This window comes from Sipha flava, unplaced genomic scaffold (genome assembly GCF_003268045.1).
Source record: "Sipha flava isolate LNK unplaced genomic scaffold, YSA_version1 247_pilon_pilon, whole genome shotgun sequence".
Lineage (NCBI taxonomy): Eukaryota > Metazoa > Arthropoda > Insecta > Hemiptera > Aphididae > Sipha > Sipha flava.
In genome coordinates this window covers 483388-508337 of record NW_020272895.1, presented here as the reverse complement: position 1 = coordinate 508337, position 24950 = coordinate 483388, and the positions used below count along the sequence as shown (strand labels likewise).

Below are 24950 nucleotides of genomic sequence, written 5' to 3'. Positions count from 1 at the left end.
TTGGATATTAATATATGTCAAAATAATATAATAATAATTTATTGTAATGATGGCAGTGGTGATAATATTATTTAATAGGACTAGACGTGTACAAAAAAGGAATTTTTAGGGGTTAAAACCCTCTCGAAATTCAGGAAAATTAATAAATATGTTTTTATAGAGTAAAAACTATTGATAAATTATATAAATATGTAAATGTACAACATAAACCCTTCAAAAAAAAATTTTTGGTGTATGTACCTGGATAAGGCGATGCACGAGTTGTACAATTTGCTGTACTCAAATCGGAAACCTTTTGAGTATAAGAACTTATAAAAATCATTTATCATTTTTAAGGTAAGCAACACAAATTTATATTGAAAAATAAACCAAAAAATTGTTAAAATAAAAGGTTTTAAATGTTGATAATTTTTTGTTAGGGGGATCTAGAAGACCAGACTAAAACCACTATTCTACTATTAATATTAATTTTTTTTGAAACATTTTGTAAAATAACTCACATTTGTAAAATAACAATAAAAATAAAAATACTTCTAAACTTTTTTTTAGATAGTCATTTTGGTAAATAGAAAAATATATTGCAATTTTGGATATTTTTTATTGCAATAATGTAATCGATTTTAATATTTTTTAGAATAATAACTTTCGAAACCTTGTAATTACAAATTATTATTCAGTTATTCCTGACATTCCACAAAATATATAATAAATCATTTACCAAATAAAATTAAAGGACAGTTAATGTATAGAATTATGACATTAAATTCAAAATTAAATGTTCTTATTGTAGAATCAATTAAGTATGAGTAATAAAACCACCCTTACATTTTATTTGAATAAATATTTAGATGAAACGATTATTGATTTTTAGTTTTATGTGAATTGGAAACGTAAAATTATGAATAAATAGAAAAAACACTATAATTTATTGTGCACAATTGCCGCAATCGATAACTGTTGAGTGTCATTATCAGTGGCGTATACAGAAAATATTTTCGGGAGGGGCTATTGTGGACAGAGTTAAATTACCACTGCTATCTAAGAATTACTAACAAGACACAGTAGGTACTTATCTACATTTAATTTACAAGATGTCCCAAAACGATTTCACGTTGAATGCAAATTCTAAATAAGCATAAAGTACCATTAAAATATAACAAACATTTAAAATAATTTTTAAGTTTTTTAAAACATTTCGGGGAGGGCTGTAGCCCACTAGGCACCCCTCTATATACGCCACTGGTCATTATTATAGACTTTTATCGTTTTCCTTTGCGCTTAGGTTTTTAATTTTCACATTAAAACCAGTTCCGTCAAAAATTTCGTTGGATATTATTTTACGATAAGTCAATTGTGTGTCAAATATACGTTCACGTAATATGTATAAATGTACTTATTATGTAGAATATCATAGTAAACGAAAAGATATCAATATAGTCCAGGGGCTTTATTTCAGTTTTTTTTCGGATGTGATAGGTCAATTTTAACATTTAACAAGGCTATTTAAAAAAAGATGTATGTGTGTGCGTGTGTATGTATGTATGTATGTATATATATTTATCTATATATTATTATAATCATAATTAAAATTGTAATTTTTAAACAGAAAGCAATTCAATTAAAATCAATTAAAAGCTTATGAGCAACTATAGCAACCAACTGAAGCCGTTTCACTATACTTTTTGGAGAAAAAGGCAAACGTGGTGCATAGAAATTCACATCGATTCCAAAATCAAACACCAATATTCATAAAAAATGATATATTGATATTATGAATTAAGAGGATTGACATGATATTAGTAAAAAAAATATAATATAACATTAATCACAAGTATAATATCAAAACGGTTCGTCCTGTCGGCAGCAAGCTGACACGAATTATTTATTCGCGTTTCACTCATCGTGGTTATCACATAAAGGTATATTTAATAATAAAGCAGAAAAAAAAATTAAATAAACATATCAATTTAAAGGAAAAAAATAAATATGGATGTAGTATATTATATGCATAAATATTTTATTGTTATTCATTTAATTATAACAACCCATAGAAGCATTAATGGAGGGCCAATTATTAACACTATTAAGTTTGTAGTGCCGTCGCACATCTTGTTATCCCCTTCCTCTGTAAAAAAAAAAAATTACGTACCTGATAAAGTCATGATAAAACGAAGTCGTAAATAATGTACACGCGCGCACGGATAAAATATTGTGCGTCGAGCAGAGAATTTATTTTTGTTTTTTGTTTTTTTATATGTTATATGGCTGTGCTTAAACTTTACAACGATGATATGGTTATACACGTCAGACTATTATGGTCTAAAAAATGATCGTGTACATACAATGTGCATCGTAGTTTCAGTGTCCTGAACCTGTTTATTTTCATTTACACACAAATGTTTGTGGATATTTCGTCAGAAAATAATAATTAATACGCCTTCGGTTTCGGAGTTTTCAAAATTATTATAGAACGTTTTCGTTAAACGACGTTCTGTTTTTAGTCGGAACGATCGGAAAATAAATAGAAATTTTCTGCTCCAAATTGCAGAGCAGATTCATCACGATTGCTGTGTAGGTATATTATTGTAACAAGGATAACATACAGATCGTGTTTCCCCAAAATTCAACAGTATTTTATTGTGGATCATATATTATTATATTATAGGTAGAAAAATTATAGATACATTTTTAACACATCAAATCCGATTGATATAAAACCGATCACTTTTTGCGGAGTAGTTTCTGTTCAAAATGTATGAACAGCACTATTATTATTTATTTTCGCTTTTGCGCAGTAACGAAAAGACAGTGTAAATAATAACAATAACAATCCAAAACCATTCATCTGCCGCTCTGATATATTTTTATAAAATCAATACGAAACCATTGGAAAGCATTGTATTGTCTGCAGATATATTTATAGACACTAGTTAAAGATCTCGGGAAACAGTCCATGAGTAAATATAATAATAATAATAATAATAATAATAATAATAATAATATTGAACGGTACGACCCCCACCCGTCCCCGCAGGAGCAGTGGCCTACACCATATTGTTGAACACCGTTCCTTGTATAATTTATACTATAAAGGATCATTAAACAATTTAACCAAAACAACGCTCGATGCCACTCGGTTATTATTATTATTTTTTACTTTGCCGTACCAATTTTTCGTCATCCTCATCTCCCCACACCTCACCACGTAGCCCTTTTTACTATTACGCGTTTTACCCGCGATGATGATCACGTTTTTTATTTTAATTTTATTTCTCCAGTGTTTATCTTAGGTTTTTTTTTTTTTTAAATAGACGTGCTGCACACTAGTCGTGAGTTTCTTTCACGTATGCTACGTATTATATACACTTCTCTTTGTATCGCGCGCGCGCAACCGAAATAAATTAAGTCCGAATACATCGACTAATTATCGTTATCCCATTCATTAAAGTTACATCTTTTTTTTTCTTTTGTACACCATTCACGTTACACGCGCGCGCGCACGTACACAATAACCCTCGAGAACTTGTATAGTTATATATTATAAATACGCACGCATGGTGTACACATATTTGTACAGTATCTTCCAGACAGATATAATATATATTATACTAATTAGGGGCAGTAAATACGTCTTCGCGACACCAGCAGTGACCGGTAAATGGGAATCGCAGGACATACGTAGCGGGTAATAATTATAATATTGATAATAACACGTGAGTAAATAGCTGTGAGCCTATGCCCATATTTTTGCGACACACAAACGACGATTAACATAATATGCTTCATGAACCTATTGTAAACATGTCGACTTGATTGATTTAATTTCGTCTGTTCTTGTTAATTGTTTCGATTTTTTACCAAATCGTTAAAAGTTATTATGAAATTATTATAGGATTATAATTAATAATGTCATTATTATGATATTATAATATACATATGAAGTAATATATATATTATACATAAGATGAAAAAAATTGCTATTATTTTTCACCACAAAAAGTATATTATATAGTAATAATAATAGTAATAATAATAATAATATGAGCAATTGTTTATATTAACAAAACGGTTATAACTACAAGCGAAGCGATTCATCACGTGGTTTTTCTTTTTGTATAACGTAATAATAAACCTAATAGAATCCGAGAATCGTGATAAAAAGTAATAATTATAATAAAAAACGTTTCAAAAATTCCTATCGTCTGGTCACTGAAAAATTCGTCGAAAGAGATTTGTTTTTACAATAAATATCTTGATTTTTAAAACTATAGGTACATATAAATACGTTTAATGAATACTCGATGCGTTTGCATGATTATTAAAATTATAATTTTGTTATTCCCTCTTGAAGGGCGATATTTCAACAGACGTATGCAGAAACAACAACGACACTTGACGGCATTTGTTTTCAATCGACAGCATTTATTGAATCGTTTGGGCCAGTCGCCTTTTCGACTGAAATTACCAACAATCGATTTTGCAGAACATTACGTTTTCGCCGACGTTTTCAGTACAACTGTTTTGTTTAATGGAGTTAATAATAGTAGGTGTATGTACATATATCGTTAAATTTACATGGGTTTTGTTAACTACGGCGTATGTGAGTGAGAATCCCGCCGGCTATTGACTCAGCCGCCTATGTACATCCATTAGAGCTCATCGGATATAGTATAATTAAGTCCACCCGAAATTTAATCGATTTCAAATGCGTTTTCAACGCCGACTGTTTCATAATGTAGGTTATATACTATTATTGTTTCGAGTTTACCGCTATTTCGAATAAATAAAAACTCATTTAAATACCATACCAATACAAGAGTACAATGTTTATTTTTAATTATTTATGAATATAGAATATCATCAAACGATCAAACATGTTTTGAAGGCGTACCTACTCACATGTTTTTTCTCAATATTTAGACGAGCTTGATGGACCAATTAATATTAATTAAAATAAAAATCCCAATTATTTTTTAAGAGTCTATTTGGAAAAAAAAAATCTGTCACCAACACACTGATATCTATAAATTATAGTGAAATAATTACATTGACGAGATTTACTTATGTCTTTATGTCATACCTATACATTTTATTCGAAGAAATTATATTTTTCCCACATGTCTAGTTAAATTGAAAGACTAGAAAGTTAGAAAAATAACCTTAAGTTAGTCAATACAACCGTGTAGGTAAACTTATACCCTGCACCTAACCTAACCGTGAATTTACATTATAATTGATATTTTAATAATTGAAATTCACCTTTCGTGTTAAAAGTAAATATTGAGATCAATTTTAACCTATGTAGTTGTCAAAAAAAAAGTTATTTAGTATTATTAATATATTTATTTATGTTTTTCTGAAACAGTCATCGGAATCAGCATTTTAATTTAACGTATAACTTTTATGTAAAAAAACTAAAACAAGAAAAAGCTAAATTATTAATTAACTAATATTTGTTTGTTATTGGTACCAATGTGCTGCATAGGTTATAGAGATTTCCTAAACATCATAATAATAATAATTTGTTTACGGTTTCGATACTAAGATTACGTGAACATGATTCTCGTTAAAAGTATAACGTTTAAAACCCGGCAAAACGTTTGAATAAATAATTATTAAACAGAGCAAATAAAAAGTGCAGCGTTACCGTTATTCTCCTAGCCTTGTATAGCTATAGGTTTACTACTATTATTTTTAATTTTGGCGTGAAAGTTGATGCATTTGTAAAACGGTTCTAAACGGAGATCTATTTTCAAAGATATTAAACTAGAAATTGGCTGTCCTTATAATTTTAACAATTTAGTTATGGTCATAGAATTATCCTTAATCACGAAGAATCAGATTTTGTGTGACGGTATTTATGTATGTACATATATTGGATGCGTAACATATTCACTCATCCGGAGTTGATTTTGGTCGTTGGTTGCTGCGGACACTGACCTGGAGTTTCTAATTTTGAATATGTTTTTCAATCTTGTATAGCCGGTTAGGCAGAACTATATGGTAATTCTGTATTTTGTATTCATACTGCGTGCCACATTAAAAAGGTTTAATAAAGGATTACAGTAAAACTAAACATCAAAACGGACGGGAAGGCTGTGTCCCTATTTTGTTTTTTTTTTACGTTGCATCTACATCATTTTGTAATACGCGTAATGGAAAAGCTACGAAGGATCTAGGAAGCGAATGAAATAAAAAAAGAACACGATATAGTTCGAACTATATCAAAGCCGTGTCAAACGTGTACTGTATATACTTGTGAACATTGTAATATTATACGTCAACAATCAGCTATAAAATAATATACCACTGCGATTAAAATGCGGCATAATGCTCGATAATATGTTTTCTGATCTATTCAATTAGCGGAGTTTACTGATATCAATAATAACCTTTCCGATTTTATTGGTTTTAGAGTACATATCGGCTAGGAAAAAAATAGGTTTTGGTATCGATTTCGGTTAAAATTGGTTTTATAATAATATTATTAACCTATAGGTGGGTAATTCAAATAAGGGAATCTATCCCGATAGATATAAGTCCATCATCATAAAATCTACATAATAAGGAGTGAAAATTATTTATCATTTGCCTAAGCATACATATATTGGGGAGGACAAAGGCGGATCGTAAATATATAAATATATACATTACACCTACTTAAAGTAAAAATATAAAATTTAGAAATTTATTAGAATACAAATATCTAGTTAGGTTTTTACTGTTATTGAAATCTCACCGAACAATAGAGTATTACATTTTAAACCATATAATTGATCAAAAGAAAATAATGTAATTTTTATGTTAAATAACACAACAAAGCATACTATGTATATAGTAATTCATAATTTTAATTGAAAAAATATTTTTTATTTACTTGTTAGTTAATTAGTTAACTTTTACTTAAAATATCGGATTCGGATTTAGTTGCTTCATACGAGTAAATGTTTTTCTGGACTTTGATTAAGATTTCGGTTCAAAACTGGTCTTTTTCAGTTGGGTTCTAGTCCTTGATTTAAGCAATACCCGAAACATGGTATACTGAATCTCTATCTATGGTCGTATTCATATTAAAATTGCCATTTGTATAGTGAAACTAAAACGAAGCAAAATAATATTTTTGATGAATATTCTTGAATAAATTAATTTTCTATATATTTTTATTTATAGGTATGATAATCACGCTGGGTTATATTATTTAAAGAGACATAATTTTAAAAAAAAACCGTTTTCAAACAATTGATTTTGAGTGACAATAATTTTCGGCTGTATTACTTGTTATTTTATTAAACGTATCTACATGTATTTGTAATCATTAGTCGAAGATTTTTAGATCAAGATTACTGTAATAATCATAATATAGTCGATCGACAGTTATTAATCATAAAAATCAAAAAATGTATTCACTAATATGATTAGATCAATTTTCTGTTAAAAAATATTTCTTTCGCTATTTGGTTTGATTAACGCTGTTTTTACAAATTACGTTCTAAATACTGTATTGTGTAATGATATATTTTATGAATGATTTTAATCCATATTCAGAACGTTTGCAGGTTTCTTGCAAGGTCTAAAATCGGTATTAACTTTGTTATGACCTTTGACCATTGACCACTTTTAGTTTTACGTCCGACTGCAGTGTAGATCTATACGTCTGTTAATAGTATGTTAACGTTATACTTCGACTGTTTATTATTTAACTTCGTGCCGGGTGATGCGATACGGAAACACAATACGACCATTGGTCGTTCAGAATATTATTCGAACGCAGCGACAGACTTTTTGGTTAATTTCTTTCTTCTTTTCGCATTCCATCGTTCGGTCGACATTATTCGGCTTACGTAGAATCCTACCGTCCTCGGATCGTTCTTGACACGTATCGCATCGATAGATCGGATCATTCTTGATCTCATAGACGGCCAACGGATCTGCACACGCAGTACCTGCCTCCGAGTACCGGAAACAAATCCATTCGACATCGATCGTGTTTACGGTCTCGATTTTCGCGCGCACGACCGATTGACCTGTTGCGCCGTCCGGCCCAGCGTCTGACGTACATGTCCAGCCCCACTCATTTTAATTTTTCAATTTTTTCCAACACTAATATTTAGTGCTCCATTCCTGCCGATTCCTGCCGATTCCTACCACCACTTCCGGGACACGTGTCCCCGGCTAGATTAGATTTTTGATTTTTGCGTGGGGTGGAAGTCGAGCAGGAATTCTGGAAGTGGTGGCAGGAATCGGCAGAAACGGAGCACTAAATATTGGCGCCGGAAAAAGTTGAAAACCGAAAATGGGTAGGATTGGGGACATGTACGTCAGCGTCCGACCATTCCGGTTCGTTCGCACGCGCTGTATTCCGATATGGTTCGTGTTCGGTGACGTACTTAGAGTTTTGACGCCACGGGTAAAGTTTTATTGCCATCCCTGAACATACATGTTTTATATGATTTTTCAAGAACGATAGTATATTATTATTATTAAACATTATTTCGTATTTATCGTCTACGGATTTCACGCGGTAAACTATTGACCATATTTTGACGGAAATATAAATAGCAGCGTGGTCACTATGCAAAATCTTAAAATATCAACATTTTTTTACTGACAAACAAAAATGGATGATGGATTATGGTTACAAAAAAAAATTTGACGCCTGGAGCGATGGTACCCCCTCGCTCCCAATAAATAAGTTTCTGGATGAGTTTGTTCGTACGCGTCACGCGCGGTACCGTGTTCCTGCGCGCGGATAATGGGATCCCGAAGGGTCGAACGGTCGTCATTATATCGCCCATAATATCGTTAGACGCTGCTATAAAAAGGAACCGCATACACGGGACGATGTGATGGGCACATTGCCCCTTCGGCCCCACTTTCCGGGCACATTCGTTGGCGCCGTGATCGTACAAATCGTTTTAACTCGATTCCGAAACTCGCCGTCCGACACATGTTCGTTTTATCGTTTAACGATCGAACTGATCCGATCAATAAGCACTACGGCGTACGTTCAGTATGCGTTAATATATTGTTAGGTATTCGAATGAAATACCTTTGGATGTACGTTACACGATCCCATAGTACTTAGATCCAAAGGTGAGGCAAGTCAATTAAAACTGCCTGAAATTGAGTTGAATATAGATATCACAAGACCGTTAAGTTCACAAATCATAAATTTAACTAACTAATATTAAAGTTAGCATTGAAAAAAATATTAATTAAACTTGGTTTAAAAAAAGTTAATTACTTTTTAATTGGAACACAGAAAACGGTTATATTATTTTTAATTTCTTAAATTACAATAAACTAAATATCAATTTTAATTTATATGATAGTTAAATATATAAAATGAAAATATTTACCTTTAACAAACATTTTATTTTTTGAACGATTTATTATTAAATATTGAAAACATTTATTATATGTGAACAAAAATATTATATAAAAATTATTATCGTCCATTTTTTCATTAATTTCACTCCTGCACTAAAAAACCTTTTATAAAAAGTTATTTTTAAATTTTTTTCTTTGATACCTTGAATCTGATTGGTGGCCATATTATAATTGCCCATAAAATCTAACATCTATATATAATGTTATATTATCATAAAAAATAACCAATATGTTTAAAGTATTTCAGTATAGGATTATTTAAAAAAAAAATGTCTGCTTTATTAATTATTTTAAAATCGACTGAAAAAAGCTAAATTATTTCAACAGTCAATTAAACAAGTTTTATAAATTTAACTTTTACCTTTTAACTAGTTAATTCTTATCTTTACTTAAACTTAGAGGGTATATCATTCCCACGAGTGCTAAATACAGTAAATAGTAGAGTTTTATTTGGGAGTATTTAACGCAGAGTTGAGATCGATTTTCAGTACTAAAGCTTTGCGGGAAGAATACGTTACCTAAGATATTAATAAAGTTTTATCAGTTCGAAGTACACTTAGTTTTTATGTAGATGTAATTAGTACAATTAAATCATTAAAAATGTATTTTATTTTTTATTAATATACATAAAATAATTAATTATGTCATCTACCAACATTCGTGGACATTCAAATTTTTTTTTGCCATACGTTAATTTAATATTGATAATCGTGTATGGAATGCGTACCGATTTTGTGTGTACATGGCGCGTTTTGCCGTAATCTCCCGTACGCTATTGTGTACGGGACATATACGCGTTTTTCGGAATCCAGATGATTACCACAACCACACGAACGGAACGCCTATGTGCACAAGGATCGCACGATGAGCGCTGGTCGTCACACACGCACGCACACGTTTCTCACGGTGAAAAATGACAGCATTGTTTAATGCACCACGAGATAGAGGAACGGAGCGACAGTCGGGGAGGGTGATCCTTTATTTAATTACATATTTTTCTCATTTTTTATTTTTTTTTTTATTTAACTTTTTTTAATTCAATCCTAGGACGATATCGAGTGAGCGAGAGCCGCATCCTTTTTTTCGCCTTCCGTGGGTGGCCCCGGAGGTGAGACTGTAAACGAAAACCCTAATGCTGCTGCTGCTGCTGCTGCTGTTACGGCTCTCCGCTTTGGATAGAAATAATAGCCATTAGCCCGGGCGAGGATAAACATACATTGCGGTCGTCGTGATCTGACTGATGGTGTGTGTGCTGCGTGCGGGTGGGTGGTAGTGGACGAGGATTTACGTGCGCAGTAAGTATAGACATATCCGCATGTACATCATTTATATATAATACAAAACGACCGCGCACAGGTATTTCCTCTATAATTTGTGCTCTCCATGGCGCGTTTAATCTCTATAGGTTCTCGGTGGTGGAGTGATTCAGGATTATGCGGTGTTTGTGTGTGTATGCATGTATACGTTTGTGCTATGCGTGTGTGTGTGTGTGTGTGTGTGTGAGAGAGTGTGTATTAGAGGCATTTACAAGGAGTGGTGCGGGGGTTAAATTTTTCTCGTTGCCTCTTTTTCCACTTTCAAAATTCCATTTTACTTTCATCACAGCCAACGCTGTATTGCAAAATATTTCTGCTAAACAATGTTCACGAAAAGAAGACCACTGAAAAAAACGTGGCAATATCTCCAGGCTCACGGCATAAATATTTTTTCCACAGGGTCGCGTGCGATCAGTCACCTATCCCCGTTCGTGTTAAGTTTGAACGTCGTTTATTAGTCAGTTATTCTGTTTTACACTACAAACGCGAATAAATAAAACTTATAAGAACAGCGAATGTATTATTACACCTGTAATTATATTATTCAACTCAAAATTAACAGATAGTGTTGACGTTGACTGAAATAAGAAAAATCTAAATCATTAGCCAACTATCTTACCCGTTGTACTAATTTATCAATGTTACTATGTTGATAATCGGTGTATATTTAATATCAAAATGAATTTCCTTACTAAATTTTTGAGAAAAAAATGCTTGTTAAAAGAATAATGATATTTATTACAATTTTATTTATTTTTATCTATTGCATTTTTAAACAGTAAAAAAACGATAATGTCCGTGTGTTTCAGACTTCAGAATTTCATTTCTGTTTCTGCTGCTCGTCAACCAAACCAACAATAATAGCGTCGTGTTATGAATACTGTAATGAGTGTGAAGTGTTTATGTGTGTTCGATGTTCTTCCGATCAATATGGCAAAATGTCACTAACGCAAGTACAACACCATGGTATTATTCAATGTTTACATTATATGGAAAACAGCTTTTTCCCGAAGTTAGTTTAATTTATTTTGTTTGTAACTAATTATGTAATAACTATATAGAAATGTTTAATATTTTTGTTTTGATAATTATTAATTAATGTTATCACAAATTTATGACATAAAAAACTATGTGACATAAACATAACTGTAGTAACAATATGATTATCTTATATTTTACAATGTGAGTCAATTTGGTATCATTTATCAAAATAAATTCATATACTTGTTATTTTACACTATAAAACCACCACTGGCGCACCTAGACCTCGCCATATTTTTGCACGATAGGTTAATTGATATATTTTGCACTTGCTGTTTGTAGCAATTTAATTTTTTTTTTTACTCTATTGTTTTTGGACAATTATCGATTTTTGTTGTAGTCGCTCAGACGCAATGTGTACGAATAGACGTACGTTGACGTTAATTCCGCCGGAATATGTCAGTTATGAAATCATAATATACAAACACGCAACGATATCATATTTTATAATTAAAACAAGAAACTAGTTTTTATTGATATGTCTACATAAGCAAGGGTAAATAATATGATAATTATGGTGTTTCGGTTTCCACTAATATATTTACAGGCATAAAATAAAAAGTAGATACCTAATATATAATAAAAAATATGTAGCTACTGTTACGAATGTTTTTCTACTAAACTATGATTTAAATTTTCTTTTTTCTTCTATTTTCTCCCTCAATCTCCACCTCATAGCTTTAAATTTAGAATTTGTATCACCAGGATAATAAAAATAATACTATAGTAGTTGAAATATTATAATATAAACCGTTGTACCTATACTGGCTCAATAAATATGTCGTGGAACGAAAGGTTTTATTACAATTATGTTGTATATCGTAATAACTCGACAAACTGTACGTATTTATCAGTAGAAAATATAGAATCGAGTATTCGGATTCCCCAAATGCTGAGCTAGAAATAAGGGTTTGAATTTACCAACGAATTTGAATTTTTCGAGATAAACATTTTTAATTTAATTAAATAATCAAATCCTGAAATACATTTTTAAGAAAATTTTCACTATATGACGTCTATCAATATTAAAATACATAATAACATATATTTTAACTTGAAAATAATGTATACAGCGATACGTTTGTGATTAAAATTATTCAACTGCACGTATATTTAAATAAAAATATGAAGGAAATAAAAATGAAAACAATTTTATGATCTTAATCACTAAAAAATTTTTTTATTTTGTTTTTATAATACATATTTCAATTAATCGTTTTTAGTGCATATTTTTGTATCACAATTTTTGTTTCACCTTATTCCATAATTTTTTAGGAAAACTATTAATAATTTAAAGGTCTTAGGACTATTAAATTTACTCTGGTTAATAATTTTCATCGATTTATGAACCTTTGTATAGTTTAGTGATTATTGTTATTTGGCGTTCACGCTTCAGTTCTGCAATTTTAAGCGTGTTTTTGAGCTACAAACGACATAGGTACAATATATATAGTATAGTCTACAGAGTCAAAACATACTGACATTTCTAATGCAACGATAATTAGTTTGAACTTAAAACGTATGTCACGCGATCACGTGTCAACGTCGATTTCACGAAAAATTAAGCAATATTTGTAAAAGATAGGGAACTTTTTTTATATGTTTTTATTAAAAAAAAAAATCGAAAATCTGTTACATATAGTTAAAATAAGCATATGGCTGTACGTAATAAGTGCTTAGGGCGTGAGTTGAAGACGTTATCAATCAATAACGCTTCGGCGTATTTTATTTCAGTATATTATAAATTACAAAGAAAAATATATAATTATATAATACAGTTACAGTCGGAGCAAGTGTATGTTTTTTTGATATTTATTTGATGAGGTATTAAAAGTAAAAATTCCAAAGTTTTGACTTCAATCGATATAAAAAATTCATTGAAGAAGCTCCTGATATTCAATATTTAGTAAAAAGGTAGATGAGATAAAATTGTTTTGTACATATTGACTATTCATTCTCCGTTCATTTATTACGATGTATGTAATATTCATTAGTGAAATATATATTACACATGAAAAAAAAAACTTCTCTACTCAAAAACAAATTGTTCACGATCATTTAATATTAAAGAGGATTTATATGATATTTTTTAAGAAATACATGGATTTATGACCCACAAACATTTTTTTTTAGTTGCAAAAACGGTTAATGCATCAAGCAGGTTATTGGAAATAACAAAATTGAGAGTATGCCTAAAGAAATTGCAATATATTTAAATTTTCTGTATTCCTGAGCTGATACAGATCGTTTTTTTCGCTGAACTTCAGCAACATTACTGACTGCTGGTGATGTTACAACTAGTGACGGGAATAATAAAATGGAATAATCGAAATAATGGTTACAGATATACTTATTTACCAAAAGCAAATCAATTAAATTATTCGAAAAATTGCGTGTTTTACTAATTTCCCATTGGGTACTAAATACCCCTCCCCATATACGAGATTATGTTTTTGGTAGTCCGGGGGGTTTAATTTAGGTATAGTCTACGATTAATAAAAGCAATGTGTAAATCTATTTTCTTACTATTTGTTTTGTTTGATTGTACTGGAATTTTCAAATCATTGTCAAATCTCGATGTAACAACATTATAGCATAACATATTGAATAATTTAATTATTAATTGTCTACAGTATATTTACAGTACAGTAAGCTTGGCCTATAGTTAATGGTAGTTATTGAGATCCGTAATAGTAGTCTGATCTGGTGATTAGACTGATCAGACGTTATTCAACTGAATCGAACCAAAACCGTTGCGTGGAGAAATTTTACGATGATAAAACATATTTTGTTTTCGTAGCATTTAATATTGTCACAATATTGTGTTAGAGTGTTTCCATAACGGACAAGAGGTCTGCAATGGATGGCATATGGCTCTATGGTGTAAAAAAAAATGTAATAAAATAATTCATGATCATTTTAATAATACGACCGTCGGTACGTGTACAGTACGTATATTATTATATCATAGGATTTTGAAAACGAATTATAATTATTGACCTCCGCCCGACGACAGAAGCAGCTTCTCAAAAATATTGGTTGACCATCTGTACCCAATAATGTTATTATTATTAGTAATAATTACTAAGCACATAATTATTATGTGCTGAGCCTACTTATTATTATTATTTTATTCCTCGTATGTTAATGTTAAAAGTCAGTTGTTCCTCTTTTGACTTCTTAGGGTAGGATAAATGTAAAATATAGAAATTGATATTTAGGTATTTTTATAGGCAACATTTGAAAATCCTATGATGATAATCACAATATATTTTTTATTCCATCACTATATTTCACCAAATATACCGAAGTGTAACATCAGGTTGTAAATTTTCATTAAAAAAAAAAAACAAAATATAATCTAATATCAATGAACAAATACTATAATTATCTTTAGTAATGTTCCCTATTCACTACTTAACTTTGATTTTCTTCAATTTCTTTCAAACTTTTTTTCTAATATTTCTTATAACATGATTTTGTAAGTTTTACTAGTTATTCTATTAATTGTTTATTATAATTATTTTTTCAGGCTTGTTGTTGATCTCGTATCTGCAGAAGAACACCTGGTGTATTGGAATTCTCTTTCTACTATTAATTTTTGTTTATTTGAAAAATAAAAATAAATTTCTACCATAAAATAATGTATGATTTAGTAAAAAAAACTATTATTGAAATATGTACGTGATCATTGTTTTTTATATTATTGTGAATAAATGTCATATAATTGATATGATAAATTATTTATTTAACTGTCATGATTAACTACCCTAATTTTTAGTCATTAAATATTTGTTTTTAACCACTTTTAAATGAATATGTAGTAAGATCAAAAAGATCTTGGAATTTATTATTAGTAATTTTAGTTTTTGTCGTAATCGTAAATAATTTTTGAAAAGCAAACGACCGACTAAGACGACGGTTCTATACGCCTGTACGATACATACATATTTATAAATATATATACGTAGGCGATGTGTGCATTTAGAAATATTACATTGACCCTTATAATTGGCTATTCAGGGCGTGTGCCGAAATGTTTGACTTCTTTTTGAAATAAATCTTCACCGGTCTTCGGATTTTGTGAGTTCGGTTTTATCTCTCTCGGAAAACATTATTATTGAAATGGTAAAAAATCTGTTACAGTTGCGTTCTCGCCCAGTATTTCATCTTTATAGAACGGAAATCAAACATTAATATATTGTAGTTTTTCTTTCGATTTTCCTTTCAGAGTTTGGAGGAAAATGCTTTCAAAAAATTAAAAGTTACTAAAAATGTATGGTTCACTAGTTTTTAACTGAAAAACTGATTTCAATGATCATTATCGTAGTTGTTGTTGTTCAATACCTACTATGTCTCCAGGGTCGGATTGGAAGGATTTTGGTCCAATGTTATCTTTAAAAAATCAGCCCAAATACCTACACCTTTTACTTATATAAATACCCCATAAGTTAAGAACTCCAATTAAGTTTGTTTATTAGAAAAACAATTTCAAATATAACAGTGCGTATAGATTTTAAAATTTATATATTTATTAAATAAATAGATTATAAAATCAATAAAGATTCAATCAATCAATCAATCAAAATGTTCTACCCCTCTATGTGTATCCTGTAGGCACAAAACTTCAAATTTATGTTCCCTCACGATTTCCGATATTAGCTGTTTTTTCTCCGGTGTGAGTCCCTCGATTTTAAGGGACACCAGCGTCAAGCATGGCCCTGAAAAGGGCCGCTTTGGCTGACTATGGGTGATAAGATTGACCAGAGTTTGATTCATTATTAATCTTATTTATGTCCTTGGGCAGTTATAAGGTGTGGTGTATGAAAAAAAAACTCTTACCAGGGGCACCACATGGAGGTTCTTACCGTGCCCCCATTTTCTTATATAACTGCAGTTTACTGTGTTTTAGAAATATAATATAAGTATTAAAAAAAAAAAAAAATAATATATTTGTTTGTTTTTTATTTTTATATTATATCATAACTTAGTATCTTAAAAAAAAAATACAAATTAAAAACTGTTGGACATAGTTCATGTATTGAATTGAAGATTGTATGTATGTAAGTGCGTTGTAGTTTAATTGTATTCTTCTTTTAGATTACTATATTGAAAAAAGATTCTGATGGGATTGCAGATTGAATGTAGATATTAATAAGGAGTTTCATGATTAGATATTACGGCTTTATCATTTATGTAGTCAGGAACAAGGTGTTTTCTTTAGGGGATGATCTGAAATATATGCAGCGTGTTAATTAATTATAAAATGAGTTGTTTAACTCATAATCATGATAGGACATTTGAGTAAACTTTTTTTTTTTAAATAATATTTCAGAAATGACCTATATTTTATGATGATAAATAAAAAAACATTTCATTTTTTTTTTTTGATTTCAAGATGGTCATTTTGTAAAACTGCATAATGACAATAAAAATATTTCTTTTTTTCTGAAATTGAATTATATGACTTTAAAAAATAGTTAACTTGAAATTTTGAAAAAATGTGAATACTTTTAAATTTTTTTTAAGTCATCTGAAATATTAGGCCATTATTTAAATATTACCTTAAAAATACTCCATTCAAATAATTATACTAGATTATTAGTTGTGGCGACTGACTTTCTAATTAATTAACATATTGTATCTTATTATGGGAAACAGTATACCTTTTTGGAGTAATTATGCATTGATTAGAACCATTTCTGAGGTAAATGAACCGAAGGATCTGATGAAATGAAATAGTGAGAAGACAGAAAATTGTAATGGTCTATTCTGCTGAATGTTTGAGAAATATTAATGAATTAAATAAATGGTTGATAACATATTGCATTGTTTTAAATTATTTATTTTCCATTACCTAGGAAATTACGTTTGTTTGACCAATACTTTTAGAATTTAATTCGATATAGTATATTATATAGTATATTACTTTTTGATGAGTAGTGAACGTTTTCAAATTTCGTGAGAATTATCTTGAAGATATTTTTTTTCCCAAGTACAGTTCTCCAACATTGAAGCATCATGCCACCTATTAAACCCTTCAGACTAACAAAGCAAACCGGACTCAAAGGTAAATTGATGGTAGTTTGAATTTTTAGCTTAGTGTGACCTAAAATCATGTCAGTTATTCCGATTAGATTTTTGCGTTGAAATTCAAAAAACCTGTTTGTACTAAAAATTAAAAATATTTCATGATGTGTTTAATAGTTATTCACTTATTCGTTTTTATATTATTAATTGTTCATCACAATGGCGTAGCCAGGAACTTTTTATGGGGGGAGGGTTCAGCAAATTTATATATATTTAATCGGTTGCATCCAAAAATCGCACACATTTGATTTTAACCCCAAAAAGGTTGGTAGACAAAAACCACACACTTTATGGATTGCCAGGTAAGTATATCGTACAGCCAAATACTGCACACTTATAGTGGATAAAAACCTCACTATATAATGTATTAATAATAATGTATTTTGTATAGACGAATGTTGTATATTTAATAATAATAAACAGTTGTATTAGTTCCTTCGTTCTGTATAAACGAGCGTGTATAGTGTTATCGGTGTGTCGCATATCTTAATTAATAATTGCGTAATCCAATTATTTACTGTATAATGTTATGCAATGTATGTAACAATGATATTTACGAGGAAGATGTGTTGAAGTGTTCTACATGCAATGAATTTTTTAATTTTGGATGTGCGGTGTTAAGAGAAACGACTTTTCGGAAAATGTCAATGACGGCTAGACAAAAATAGGGCTGTGCAAAGTGCAAATTCTCAACTGATACTAAAACAAAATCACCTACTGTGAACGTTAAGAAGGGAAATGAAGCAAGTGTGTTAACAAATGAATCATTCATTAATTTAACGGATTATATATAATGAAGATACATTTAATTTAAAATAATGATATGTCAAATTATATTTATTGAAGTAATGAAAAGTTATTCTTGCGTGGGTCAACTGAAAAACGTAACGATGAAAAAATGCCACACACGTTTACTGGAGTATAAGTAAGTATAATTATATATAAGTTGAGTACACCTACGTGCATGAATATTTATGAATACGAATCAAAAGGCAAAAAAAAATATTTTACTTCGTAATAATAAGCGCACTTTAAAAATAACACATACTATGTTGTTAACAATCGTATCAACTGTGATGCACTTATTTGATTCGTATACCAGAGCGAAGAGGGTTGTTTTATATTTGTTTTTTGGGGGTGTGAAATAGAAAACGATTAAAAGTCAAATATTTTCTGAAAGAATTAAGGAAAAATGTTTTAAAAAAGTCCGGTTAGCTCTGTAGGTTTCGATCTTTATTGTTTTTAGTTTAGTGTTTACGTGTGAATTTAATGATAAAATTATGAAAATAACACAAGGGCATTTAAATAAAAAATTTCATATGAAGCATTTTCAAAGTTTAAAATTAGCACTGTAATAATAATTTATAAGTATAAATTTTATACTTAAAAAAATTAGTAAAATTAAAGGTTAAAAAAAATATCATAACATCAAATTTTAATTGGTTAAAAAGTGTTTTTTCTAAGTTTGCTAGGGACGCTAGCTAGTCTTCGTATGCGACTAGGTATTTCGCTGGTTAAAATACATTGATAATCGTAATCCTTTTAAAACTTAAAAGCCTTCAATATAATTTTTTAAAAAAAGTTATTCAACACCATGGTATACTCACATATAGGACAGTGCCACCGAGTGGGTACTTCAGTTGGCAATCGCCGAATTCCGTCCCGGGTTGCTGAAAATGACCGAATTCCGTCCCGGAGGCGGAGCAACTATGTTCGAATTCCGTCCCGGGGGTGGATAAACTATGTCCGAATTCCGTCCCGACTAGTCTTGGATATAATAATAAATAATTTAAATACTAATTACACATAACATATATTATACTTATACTCTTAAATTTATTAAAATACTTATATGACTCTCATATTTATACATAAATGGCATATACTGTAAGTGGAGTTTTTTTTGCTCCGTATGTCAATAATAAATAAATAAGGCTGTTTTGCCGGATTTTACATTTTTAAACATGCCAGCAAAGCTGCCAGTCCTAAGCCTGGAGAAAATGTGAAGGAAAATATTACTGCCAAATATATCATAGTTACAGGAGGTAGTAGGACGGAATTCAGACATAGTTGCTCCGCCTCCGGGACGGAATTCGGTCTTCAGTTATGGAACCATAGGGGGCCCGGGACGGAATTCGGTACCAGCCCTTCAGTTGGTCCAAATGAACCACCAAAATTAAGTGGATGTGGGTGTTTGCTGTCCCCGGATGGTAGATAACGGTATAATTTAATATGCCCAATTGTAATTAGTATAAAACTATTTTACAAGACGTTCTTCTTCTTCTTCTTTTGGCCATTTTACTCTCTAAGAGTTTTAGCCGTCACTACAATATCCCGCCACTTTTCTCTGTCTTGAGCGATTACACGCCAGTCTTCTATGCCCATTTCCTTCAGGTCTTCCGCTACTCCATCAATCCACCTCTTCCTGGGACGTCCCCTCGGTCGTTTTCCCTTAGGTTTCCACTCGAAAGCAACGCGTACAGGGTCGTTTTCTTCCCTTCTTAGGATATGTCAACATATTAGGATATTTTACAAGACGTTACAACATTGTTTATAAGAAATACATTTATTTACCGTATAGCGTGTGTATAAGGAAAGAAAACAGAGTAAACATAATGGATAGTGATGTGTGTATCGTGCGTTCTATTTTGGTCTTAGTACAATAATCATTGTATAAAAACGTGGACTCAAACTTTCGTATTGCACCGTTATAAATATAAATTATATAATATTTTTATTTTATAAGACATATTTAGCTTGAACAATATTTATTTTTATTTTTGTATGAAACGAAGGGAATTGGGATCATATCTACTCAAGTACCTACTTAAACTTTTGTAAACCAACGTCTCTACAGTATCGCAGCTTTCACACTAGAATCTATATTGTTTTTGATAGTTTTACCTTTTTTTTAAAAAAAAAATAAAAACTTATAATGTATAATGTGATACATGTATAAAAGTAAAGGAAGTACAATTAAAATACATTTTTACGTCAAGTAATGTAAAATAAAAATTAAAAAAATAAAAATTAATACGCCTTTACTGCTGATTGTTTCCATTAAAAATTATTTTTCTAAAAATTTGTTATTATTAATGGTCATCTACATATGGTAGGTACTTATATTTTCGTTATAAATACCTGATTTGTTGAATATCTTTTTTATTATTTTATTATCTATTCATTAACTATTGATTGATGGTACATTGGGTGGATAGGTTCTTAATTTATTTTGAATCACCATTATTTAAAGATCACGGCGCCACTGATAGGATATTATAAAATATGAAGTTTAGGGAAAGAAATTTTGTAAAACGTTATAGAATGACGGAACAGCTGCAAAAATACTCGGCTTATCAAATAAAATGTTAACGGATGCGGGACTTTATTATATAATCAGCGTTAATTCTAATTTTTAGTCTTTCTTCACGTACACGAAAACTATTGATTAATATTGTAACAATTCCGTTGTTTAAGTACATTATCGATTTAAAATAGAGTTTTCAAATGAGACTTTTGATGAAGATTTTCTAAACATAGGTATATAATATAAAATGTTGTGTAGGGACTCTTGCTGATGTCTTCTGGGGCTCTCGTTGCGATACTAGTGTGCGTAAACAGTCGAAATCCATTTAAAGCACGTTTTTGTTGCTTCGAAATAACTATTTCGAATTTTGGACAAAATGCCGTATGTTTCATAACGATAAATAAATTCCTCGTTTCTATTATGTCTTATGGCTGAAATCGGAATGAAATCACTCGTTACCGAGTCGGAAGAAAAGAACAACAATATAGTATAAGTATACTTAATAGTTGTGATATCAAACGTCGTTATTTGTTTTTTTCGATTATTTATTTTAAATACCTTACGAAAAATTCGTAAAGAAAAATTCAAATCGTATTTTTTCGCTTCGGCGTAAGCATTGCATTTAAGTATCGAAAAAAAAAAAACAATGGTCGTGTAGAATCTATACTGTAAATAATGAGCTCTCCTTTTTCATTTTATACCAATAAAGTATAATATGTAGCGATTAGATGATTTCAAAGTAATTTTAGTTTAAAAATTCGCTGTTGCTAAGTAACAAAAATTGGTTTTTGATTTTTCTTTGGTTTTTAGTTGCTTTTACCAAAGGTGATGTAATAAAATATGTTTTTTATTACATGTATGTATGTTATATTTAACCTACTCTTATTTGATTATCCAGACCCCCGAAATTAAATCTTATACACGCCATTGGCTTTTACTACGTTTTATAGACTATACTTTTCTCAAGGTCCACGACTTTGCATTTTTATTCACACATTGGAAAAAGGAGGGATTAAAGGATTATCATGTATTATTTTTAAATAATCCTGTAGTCCTGACCTAACTTATCGCCTTATAACCTGTCATCCGCAACGCTTTTCTACATGCTTAAAATCAATGAATTTAATTTTTAAAATACAGTCCAAGATATACGTACCTACTCGGATGATATCAGTTCAACTGCGTGGTATATGTTTCGGTCGCACAAAACAACACTACTATTCCACATCAGTCTTATCTTCGGAGTACCTGCACCCGAGTATTCTACAGTGCGTCGATTTCACATTGGAGTCGGCAAACATGTGTATTTCATAAAAATGTCGTTTTTCAAATTTCGATCCAAGCTGGGTGTGATTCGACCTATTATATAGGCATGCGCACACGACACATCACCGCATAAACTCTGCGTACAATCATAACGTTATTAATTATATACGTTTGAAAAAAGCGATTTACATGTATATTACATAAGCCTATGCGTACATTCCGGACGTATATAGGTGTATTGTTGGCCGATAGAACACAAGGCGGAGAATTCAACAGAAAATTATAATATCGTGTGCAAAACAGTGCACACAATGAGAAAAAAGAGCGGAAAAAAAATATCGCGTTTTTCCTCCCTAACAGGCGTACTGCCGCATTGCCGCCAATAATGCGTATATAATTATGCGTATAATTATTTAAAAAGAATATATTATACATATCGTTACCGTTGAGGATCGGTTAAAAGAAACTAAGAATAAAAAAAAATAAAAATTACACTTGTAATAATATGTACATTATTTATTATAATATATCCACTACGCACATTATAATAACTGAGGCGGGAGAAGAGACAATAGTGTAAAAAGATATTGCCTAAAAAAATCCTATAATATAACGAGGTGATTGGCTTCAAGCAAAACTCTTGTTATTTCAGTAATTTTATTTGCTTCTGTAAAAATACATATCACAACATATAGATTTGACGTTGTTTTATATATATATATATATATTTCTTCTAAACGTTATTTATTTCCCAATATAACTTTAGCGTGTTCCGAAAATTTTGATATATTAAAACTATTTGTGGGAAGTATTAAAATTGTTTATGAAGCATTAAAGTATTTTTATTTTCGATTTAAAAAAATATGACTCTATTATTTTGGTTTATAAATACTTATGTATTATTTCAAACCGATATGATTTCAGTGAATAACAATTATAATTATTATTCTATTAATACCATATATTAATACAATATACCATAATATAATAATATATTGATAAATAATAATAATTGTTATTTCCGTAATTATTTTATTTTAACTGTTTATTCATAATTTGTATAATGATATGACGGTAGCAATTGAACTAATAATTTTAATTCAACATTATAGAACTAGAAGTTTAATCTGCATAAGTCGAAAGACATTATGATCATATTCTAGTTATATACCTATGTTTATACACCTAACAATCAAAAACAATTGTTTTTTGGTTTCTTATTATACGTCCTTCTCAAAATCAAAATAATATATGTATTTTTTTATCGACTTATTTAAGCGGTTGAAAAAATTTGATAGAAAAAAAGATAAATAAAGGTAAAATAAATGACACTGTTATTTCGCGTATTAAAAAAACCTATCAAATTTAATTTTCTAGATATCTGTTGTAAGTATATAGCGTATAGTTATACATAACAAACATTTAAAAATATACTATCGATTTAAATTAAATATAACTTTATAAGTTTTATAACTTCAAACACTTTTTACACAAATATTATTATATAGCTTAGACAAATAAAGAAGTTATGTTAACCAACACCTTGGCGGAAAATCCGTCTTCGAGTACTCTCAGAAACATTATAATAAACCTTTTTTTTAGCTGTATAATATTTTATTAAAGTTACATTTACAAACAAATTTTTCATATTAAAAAAAAAAAAATCGATCAAAAATGATCGTTTCGTGCCTTCTATTTTTCACCCTTACTGCATAAATCACATATTTTATGTTTACTACACATTAATTATCGAACATTCGTGCAAACAAAAAAAGTTTTATAAAATAAAATACAATAAAATTTACGAATATAATTATTTATTTATTCCCGAACAATGTGCCATCGTGATTTAACTTGGAAGTTCACGTGGGTCCCGGCGAGTGTATAAATTACGAAAAACTTATATAAAATAAAATGTGTAAAGATATTCTTTAACGATGTATTTACATTCGACATTATAAAAAACGAATAAATCGTACTATAGCATTTTTGAACTTGGACAAAAACTAAACTTGAAACAAAAACCTATTAAAACTGTTTGTATTACAAGCATCGGATTCGCCGCACTGTTAAATCGTTTAGTAATCGAATATTTATGCGGTTTTATCGTTATGAAACTGATCCGTATTTTTATTTTAACCATCAAAAGATGCACAGTTCGACGTCTGAACGGAAGCATTATGTTTTCGGACTTGCACATAAATAATACACTTAAAGAAAGAATGTCGTGTTAATCGTCTAGGCGCGCATGAACGGACATAAAAATCAGTGTCCGAAACGTTATATTATTTTATTCATGTTTGTTGCTCGCGAAGCAAGATCAACTTTCATAGCACGCGCGCGCACAGTAAACCGAATCATTAGAACACAATAGTAATAACAATAATAATCGCGTTTAACCGGTAGTACTTTTAAATCGTCATAAGGATAAATTCTGTGCGGTACAATGGGTTCTTTTCCGATGACAATATAATAGCATATGTGCAGTCGCACACACACACACACACACACACATACACACACGCACGCGCCGCACGGGA

The 24950-nt window shown here is 30.1% G+C and overlaps 1 long non-coding RNA gene across 1 annotated transcript; it reads left to right on the top strand.

The window, feature by feature from the left end:
• The first annotated feature begins 10210 nt into the window (after positions 1 to 10210).
• Positions 10211 to 15375, top strand: LOC112684278. The gene is made up of 4 exons (XR_003148678.1): positions 10211 to 10360; positions 10438 to 10685; positions 11516 to 11718; positions 15280 to 15375. It is a non-coding gene; the product is annotated as an uncharacterized LOC112684278 (long non-coding RNA).
• Positions 15376 to 24950: the final 9575 nt, after the last annotated feature.